Here is a 7694-nt window from a genome sequence, read left to right as displayed (position 1 = left end):
TCAGGTAACCAAGCTGGTTTGCTCTGCAGAGACTTGGCTGTGATCGTTTCCCAGGGCCCTGCTTCTGCTGGGAACCAGTGTCACTCACAAACACCATCTGCCAGATAAATGCTCTTCTTAGAGCATTTATCAGAGGGTCAAGGAGTGCTGTCTTTCTAGATTCCTGCAGAAAAAAGAATAAAATAAATAAAAAGAGTACATTCCTTGTATTGCTTTTTAACTCATGTTTCCGAAGAATTAGCTATGTATACATCAAGCAGTAAACCCACCAGGCACAAGACAGCGCTCCAGGATACCTTTCTCTTTGGTATAGAGAAAAGACACCTGAAGTGTCTGACGCCAAATTAGCTTTTCAAAGGCAATAATTAGACTTCCACCCTAAAGGTAAATTACCTGCTAACCAAGTGAACCCTGTTCTAATTATAGGATCTTTCCTTTGAGCCATTGCGCAGAGCCTTGTTCCTTTCAAGAAAATGTAATACATGCACAAAAAAAAAAAGTAAAAAAAAAAAAACCCATGTTGAGGGTGCTACAATCTGCAGAACACAGAGGGTAAATGTGTTCAGCCGTCCCACTGCTCTGCAAAAACAAGCAGAAAAGCTGATGGATCACTCGCATAACTGCAATAACCTTTCGGAGGATTTGAACAAGATCATTTCATACAGCGACCAGATGGCAGCTTTCGTTCCTTATGTGCATTCTAACAGAGGAGGTTGACTGAGCAACACTGGATGGGTGACAACTAGGTGCTTATCTGTGCTTTGCATATATTTGCAGTTGATGTTGTGACCCTGCAAATTGATTTGTAAGACACACAGCCAGTGAAAGGATATTGAATATTTACACTCGCCTGGTAATAATACCTATCACGTCTGTGCTGGGGAGGGTTTCAATGGCCTTTAGGTCTGAGTAATTTTTCCCATTGTTCCGCAGGATTGTGAGCTGAAGACTCCCACAAGGCGGCACTGTAGCTCGCAGTATATGGCTGGGCCCCACATTTGAATTCATATTACACCAATAGCCCTGCTGCTAATTAATATGTAAATTTGACACTGTTTGTTTGCTGCTGTGTCAAACTTTGATGTGAAGAGCAGCTACTAGGTTAACAGAGATTTAGTTGAGATTGAGAGCTGGACACCTACCATATGCCTACCAGTCTCTAATCTAACAATTTATTTAAATACATCAACTAATGCTGTACGTCTCTACAGCTTAAAACCTAGGAGACAGGCTAATGATATTTTATTAAGCCAGAGTAATTGAGGATCCCATCAAAATATGTAATTAAACACTTAAGCATAATTACCCAACACAGTAGGAACCCGAATGAATTAATTAAAAAAACGTCAATACATCAATTTATTTAAATTCCTTTGTTCCTTTTCTACTAGTAATAATTAACATTTTAATTGCTTTAATCTGTGATGAGTAAAAAGAAATGTATGTTTTATTTGACACCAGCAATAACGCAAGAAATTTGAGCTCACCGGAATGATTAATAATGTTGGCCCCATAAAGCTCATAATCGCTGAAAAAAAAATAATAAAACAAAAGTGGAGAATTTCATGAGGTGTATATGTTGTGTGGGTGGGTTTATCTGTGTGTGTGTGGGTACGAGTGTGCGTGCAGCTTGCTTGCCTGGGTATATGTTCATTATCAGCAAGCTGCCTTGGTTTGATGCATACCTGGAGAGCAACTTAATATCCTCGGGCCACTACTACATGTCAGGCCAGGAGAAAGATACGCACACAAGACAGAGGAACATCCCTGGCCCCGGTGGAGCCATTTACCTTTCGCCAAGTAGGTTCAAGATATTAATTAAGATAAATCTACCTCAATTCACACATTCTGCCATCTGCCTATTTATCAGAATTATGTTAATCATTTCTGCAGGGCAGAGGAATTATTACCCATTTTGTGGGTAATTTGTATTAGCATTTAGAACTAAATAATTTTGCATTATTTTCCATATGGAGTCCTTACGCCATGATTTATATTTTCAACATACAGAATAGTGGAATGAAAATTCTTCCACTTATAATGTGGAAATGTATCTATCATAAACATAGACAGGAATTATTTGTAAAGATGCATCTTATGCATTTTAATAGCTTCAAACAAAATAAAAATCTTCTGTTCCATCTCTGTGAGTGTGATTTTAGATGATTCATTTTATTTTTTTTTTCCCCATCCTGTGGCCAATAGATGAGCTAGTTAATTAAACTCAGAGGAGATAATTAAGACAAGACGGCTGTTTGAATCATTCTGGTCATTCTGCCATTATCTGGGGCAAGCCGACAGGTGGCACAAGTCTGCACCAGGTGACAGCCGAGCCAACAGAACACATGGTATAATGGTAAAAGGTGAATTTTGTAGCTTACCCTGATGAAAAGCTCTTCAGCAGAACCCAGATGTCATGCAAATCTACAGTAGATCTGTTGAACTGTTGGACTTGATGTCTGCTCTGAGTTTGTGTCTGCTGGCACGTCTGGGTCACAGTCAGGGCTTGGATGGAGAGTGGCAGAGCTGAACGAGGGCAGATCGTACTCCTGCACAGACCAAGGACTAATGAGGGTGAGGACAGGGCCAGGCAATGCTGTGTGATTAAATTTAGATCTGGTGGGAGATCTTGACCCACAATGGCCTGTGTCTAAGTGACATTTACCCAAGAGAAACAAGCCACAGCTGAGGCTTATTAACCTTTTAAAGATCTGAGCACTACCGCCTGTCTTTATGGCAATTGGATTATTATACAGACCAAATTCAAAGTGATTTGATCCATCAAGGTCTTTGAGAGAGGAATGAATTTGGGAAGGTCCAGTTTGGGACAATGAATCCATCCTATCTATGTGAACATTAAATATATTTTTGAAAGAATATATAATTGGAGAATTTTTTTTTTATAGGAGGTCATTGATGAGAAATATTTGATTCAGTTCCAAAGTTGAAACTGATGAAAACTTGGTCATTAAATATCTTAGCTGTAAACATTAAGCATAAGACTTGGTAATCAAATTAACAAGACTTATGCAAATTACAAAACTATAAACATTCTAATTATTATACTAAAAGCATCAGCAACATCATCAGGTGCTTCCCACATGTATTTTCTGGGGTAAAAAAAAGTGGTTAAAACTGCCATTATGATTCTACAGATAAATATACCTACACCTTTTTAAACCTTTTTCTTTTTGTGTCGATCAGAGGATTCAAACCTCTGATAATTTATGACCTTCTGTTTCCTTGAGGAATAAATATAACGAGACACACAGAGGATCTCAACCTTTGGCTACTGGCCACTCGGCTGAATGAGGGTTCAAGTTTATATTGTCACCAAACACATTAAGGTGGAAGGAGAACAGGGTTATAAGATCTCCAAAGAACCCCATTTGTGGACTGCAGCAAAAATTTCATCTTAGGGGTTCCTTATTTTGATAACAACCCAAAGACACTGGTTCATTCCGAATCAGGCAAATCAGTAAGAACACTTAAAAGTATAGTGGAGGATTTTTGCAAATTTTTGAAAAACCCTGCCTTCTCCACTTCAAAAAAAAAAAAAATGCACATGCACAACCCTGTACCCCCTCCTGAGGGGGAACGCCTAATAAGCGCATGCAAGAGCATGCACAAGCCCATTTCTTATCGTGCAGGCTCTGTTTAAAAGTTGCTCTTTACATCAGTCAAACAAGCTTATTTTCCAAAAGAAGATTTACAAATTTTTCACTATGTCAGACTCACCACAGGTAAGTGAGAATGGGGACGAGCACATAGGACAGCCCTACGCAAACATATCACCAGAATGGTTGACAATTAGGAGGACCACTTATTTTGATGATCCACCTGTAAAAAGACAATCCTCCACTTTAAGCCAAACTGAAAGTGAGTCATGATAAAAACCTTTTGGAATACGGTTAGCAGTAAGGAAGGAGATAGGAATAGGAAGGAATGCTTCAGCACAGGGACTACCCAACATCCCTATTCACAGTTAGGAGATAAATTATTCCCATACATTGCATGAAAGGACATATAGGCACAGCATGCTTCAGAGGTAAACAAAAACACATTATTTCTGAGATCGACATTCAAATATACACACCCTCCTGTATTTTGGGTTTTATAATAGACAGCTTCAACCCTTTTACAACATTTGTGGAAGGCTAAGGTCCCAATTTGACTAGCATCTTTCATGTGCCCATGTTTCCGTCCCATAATAATGTCTGTAAAGGCTGCCCAGATTCAGCACAGCAGGTCTACAGTACGAATCAGTAGAAACTCCAACCTGCTCCGCTAAATGCAAAACTTCTGTTCAGATTGTGTACAGCAGTTAGGAATTCCTTTCCTACCCACTATTGAAGGTAGGGAAGTCTCTTACTTTTCAGCCTGTTAAAGGTGAAGGAATAGGAGTTAGAAACAAAAGCCACAAATCTACAAACTGCCTGGAATTTCTGCCAGAAGATACCCTTTTCTGCTACCACAAGACACACAATCATGTAGAATTTACTCAACTATTTTCACCAGAATCATGTGCTCTGTAATTTTGATAACTAACACCCCTGATAGCTAGAGTTAAACAACATACAAAAATGTTAAAAAGCTCAAAGTGGTCACTATTGATTTTGGCAAAGGACCTGGGATTTGTCTGGGCAGTGCCTCTTCAAAGGTCCAATGAAATCTTGTTGGAATGTATCTAAATGTATCTTTCCCCTTTCAGAAAACACAACAGTGGTTAATAAAACATAAATTTCTACATTTATCTCAGATTAACCTTTCAAAACTGAATAACATTGGATTGATTTGTCAACCGCTCTTCTGAAGTTGTAGCCTTTTGGGCACTTTGTTCTTTGTTTTCAAGAAACCATGACTGTTTGCCATACATAGTACCTAGTTGCACAGAAATATAAGTTTGTATTGCCAGTTATCATTTTAATTACAGAAACAACAAAAAGACTCAGCCCCGCTATGTCAAAGTACATGGTTCATAAACACAAGTTGAACCTGTCCATTTGTATAAGGGTTTTGCCTGAGTTGGCTGTGTTTAATTATCTCCTGCTCAGGCATGAGGCATTCATAAGCAAACCAGGGCTTCAGGTGCCATTCAGATTTCATGCAGTAAAAACAAAGCTTCAGATATACTGTTCTTTATATACTTTATCTTGTTCGTATGATCATGAGAAATGGAGTAACTTTATCATGTTTCCTTAGACTCTAAGGAAGTATTTTCACAAGAGTCGTTCTGTGCAAATATCAGGAGTCTCCAAAGCCAGTGTACAACTGGTGTCTAGGGGATGCTTTGGGATATGTTATGCTCAGGAGGAATGTGTATATTGTCCCTCTAGATCTGTTACATCTGTGACCGTCAGATAGGCAGAAGGCAGTTAGCAGATGGACTCAGATCATTAAAACACCAGTTAAAAAGCTTGTTTAGAGCAATTTTTTTTTTGTTTTAGAAGTTTTACACCAGCATCAAATTATGAGATGTCCTTGCCCTGAGTATGAACTGTTTGTGCATTACAGAATTGCTTTCAACCAGCAGTAAGAGATGGGGATGAAGTTATGTGACAGTCTGCCAATACCGCTTGTTTATTTCTAGGTCCAAGATAGACCAGGATATTGTCAGAGATAAAAGCAGGACACTTTTAACACAAACTCAACTTGAAATCTTTTGGATTTTTCTTCTTTTACACAGCCTGTATGTTTTGCATCCACTTGCAAATAAATGTACAAACAGCTTGTACTAAAGGCAGTATTGGGTAATACACCAGAACAAGGTGAAAATCTGATATACCTTATGGATATATTTCTCAATTCTCAATTAGTGATATATTTTTGAAACCAGGACTGCCACGTCCTTTTTGAATATCATATTTCCATCTCAGTACTCAATTGTACTTTGAAATTCAAGTAGAACAGGGGTTTTTGAAAAGCAGTTGGAGGTTCTCTTTTTACATTTGTATTATGCTGTTCATGTTGCGACTTTTAATACTGAAAGGTTTTTATATAAATTATATTACTGGTTCATAAATACTTCACTTAATAAAAAAAAATAACAGGGGATTAAACCCAATCATAGATAAAACAAAACCACACAATTTCTTAAACGTTATGTTTTGTTGGGTTGATGTGGATCCTGATTTGACATAACATGTCAAGTTTTTGGACTTTTACAGTCACATAAGATGACCGACAAACACGGGGACATTAGTTCTGTTCCACAAGTCCCATACATCAACTGTCTTGTGGCAAATAGGGGAGGGGATCAACATACTCTGAATGAGCAGACATAATCCCACTGAATGTGGAGTTAAGCCATTTCATAATTAGCAGATTTTCTAATGTATGCCAGGCTTTAATGACCTTTGCAAATGAGAATGGTTGTTTGAATTTCCATCCTTCACATCGTTTTATCCCTGCCATATCTGCCTGATAGAATGAGTGCGCCAGATGATGATATGCATAAGCTTAATGAACAAGTGCATACACTTCTGAATGGAAACTGATGGGCTCAAGCCAGGAAGATTGGAAATGCATTTCCACACCTTGCACATCATCATCATGACCGTAAGTGGTGCCTCTCTGACCCGTTAACAATGCATTTCAAGCCTTTTGCTTCAATTAGGTACACTTCTCAGTCAGATTTCTCATCAAAATGCTATTAGCATACTATAGTTTAGAAGTATACTAGCCATCTAAAACAGCACAAGATTTTAACTGCTGTAAATGGCAATATTATTCATCATTTAGCAGCAAAAACGACAGTCATGATGAGCATAAGATGACATTAGCGGTTAGATTGATACTGTATGCAGCTAGACATCTAAATGGAAACTAGAACCTATACATCAAGCTTTAAAACAGCTTCTAATCAATATCAATTTGTTATGTCTGAACAGATGAGTTGAATTTGAAGTGGCCATTCATAACCATAAACAAAAAATTATTGGACAGTTTGCAAAGTCAACAGCATTTTTTGGGATCAATGAAACCTCTCTGAACACTGTATTTGTTTTTCAAGGTAGACAATATTTCTGAATGACAAGGCTAAAACAAGGTTATTCTCAGCAGATGCAAAACAAAAAGTAAATTACCAAATTCATTATTTACAATATTGGTAGGCTAGGCATAAATGCAAAATGTTTGGATGCATTATACAACAAAAGAATACAAAAAACTCCCCAGGATGATGGCAGCAATAAAATTTGATGTTTACACAGTACACAGAGGCAACCTTTTTCTAATCTTTACTGAGATTAGACCAGATTAAAAACATTCTGCTCTAGACCTGTTAGAATTGCCAGATTTATTTTTATTGGCTATATACTGGATACATTAGATGGGCACACTTTTGACCACCTGTATTTTGAATATTTAAAAACTCAAACACCTCCTGAATACACACCATGTTAGGTAATTTGTTCTCATAAAAAATATATAGCTACAGGTCCATTCATGCCTTGGAGCTCTGACATCACACCATTGGTGAAAAATAAGTGAGGAAGTCCAGCTTCTAACCTCTTTTGCAGCTGTTTACTGCTAGTGAGACATGTCTGCCACAGCTAAAGTGCCATGTGTTCAGAATCTTAAGGTAAAAACTATGGTATGCTTCATCTTTGCTGGGTAAGGTTGATCACCTTCAGTTCCTAAAAGAACAAGCTTGTTTAAGATTGGAGTCTGCACAAGCAGATTCACTCCTGGTC

This window comes from Cyprinodon variegatus, unplaced genomic scaffold, assembly GCF_000732505.1.
Source record: "Cyprinodon variegatus isolate N-32 unplaced genomic scaffold, C_variegatus-1.0 Scaffold395, whole genome shotgun sequence".
Taxonomy (NCBI): domain Eukaryota; kingdom Metazoa; phylum Chordata; class Actinopteri; order Cyprinodontiformes; family Cyprinodontidae; genus Cyprinodon; species Cyprinodon variegatus.
Note: the sequence above shows the minus strand (reverse complement) of the source record.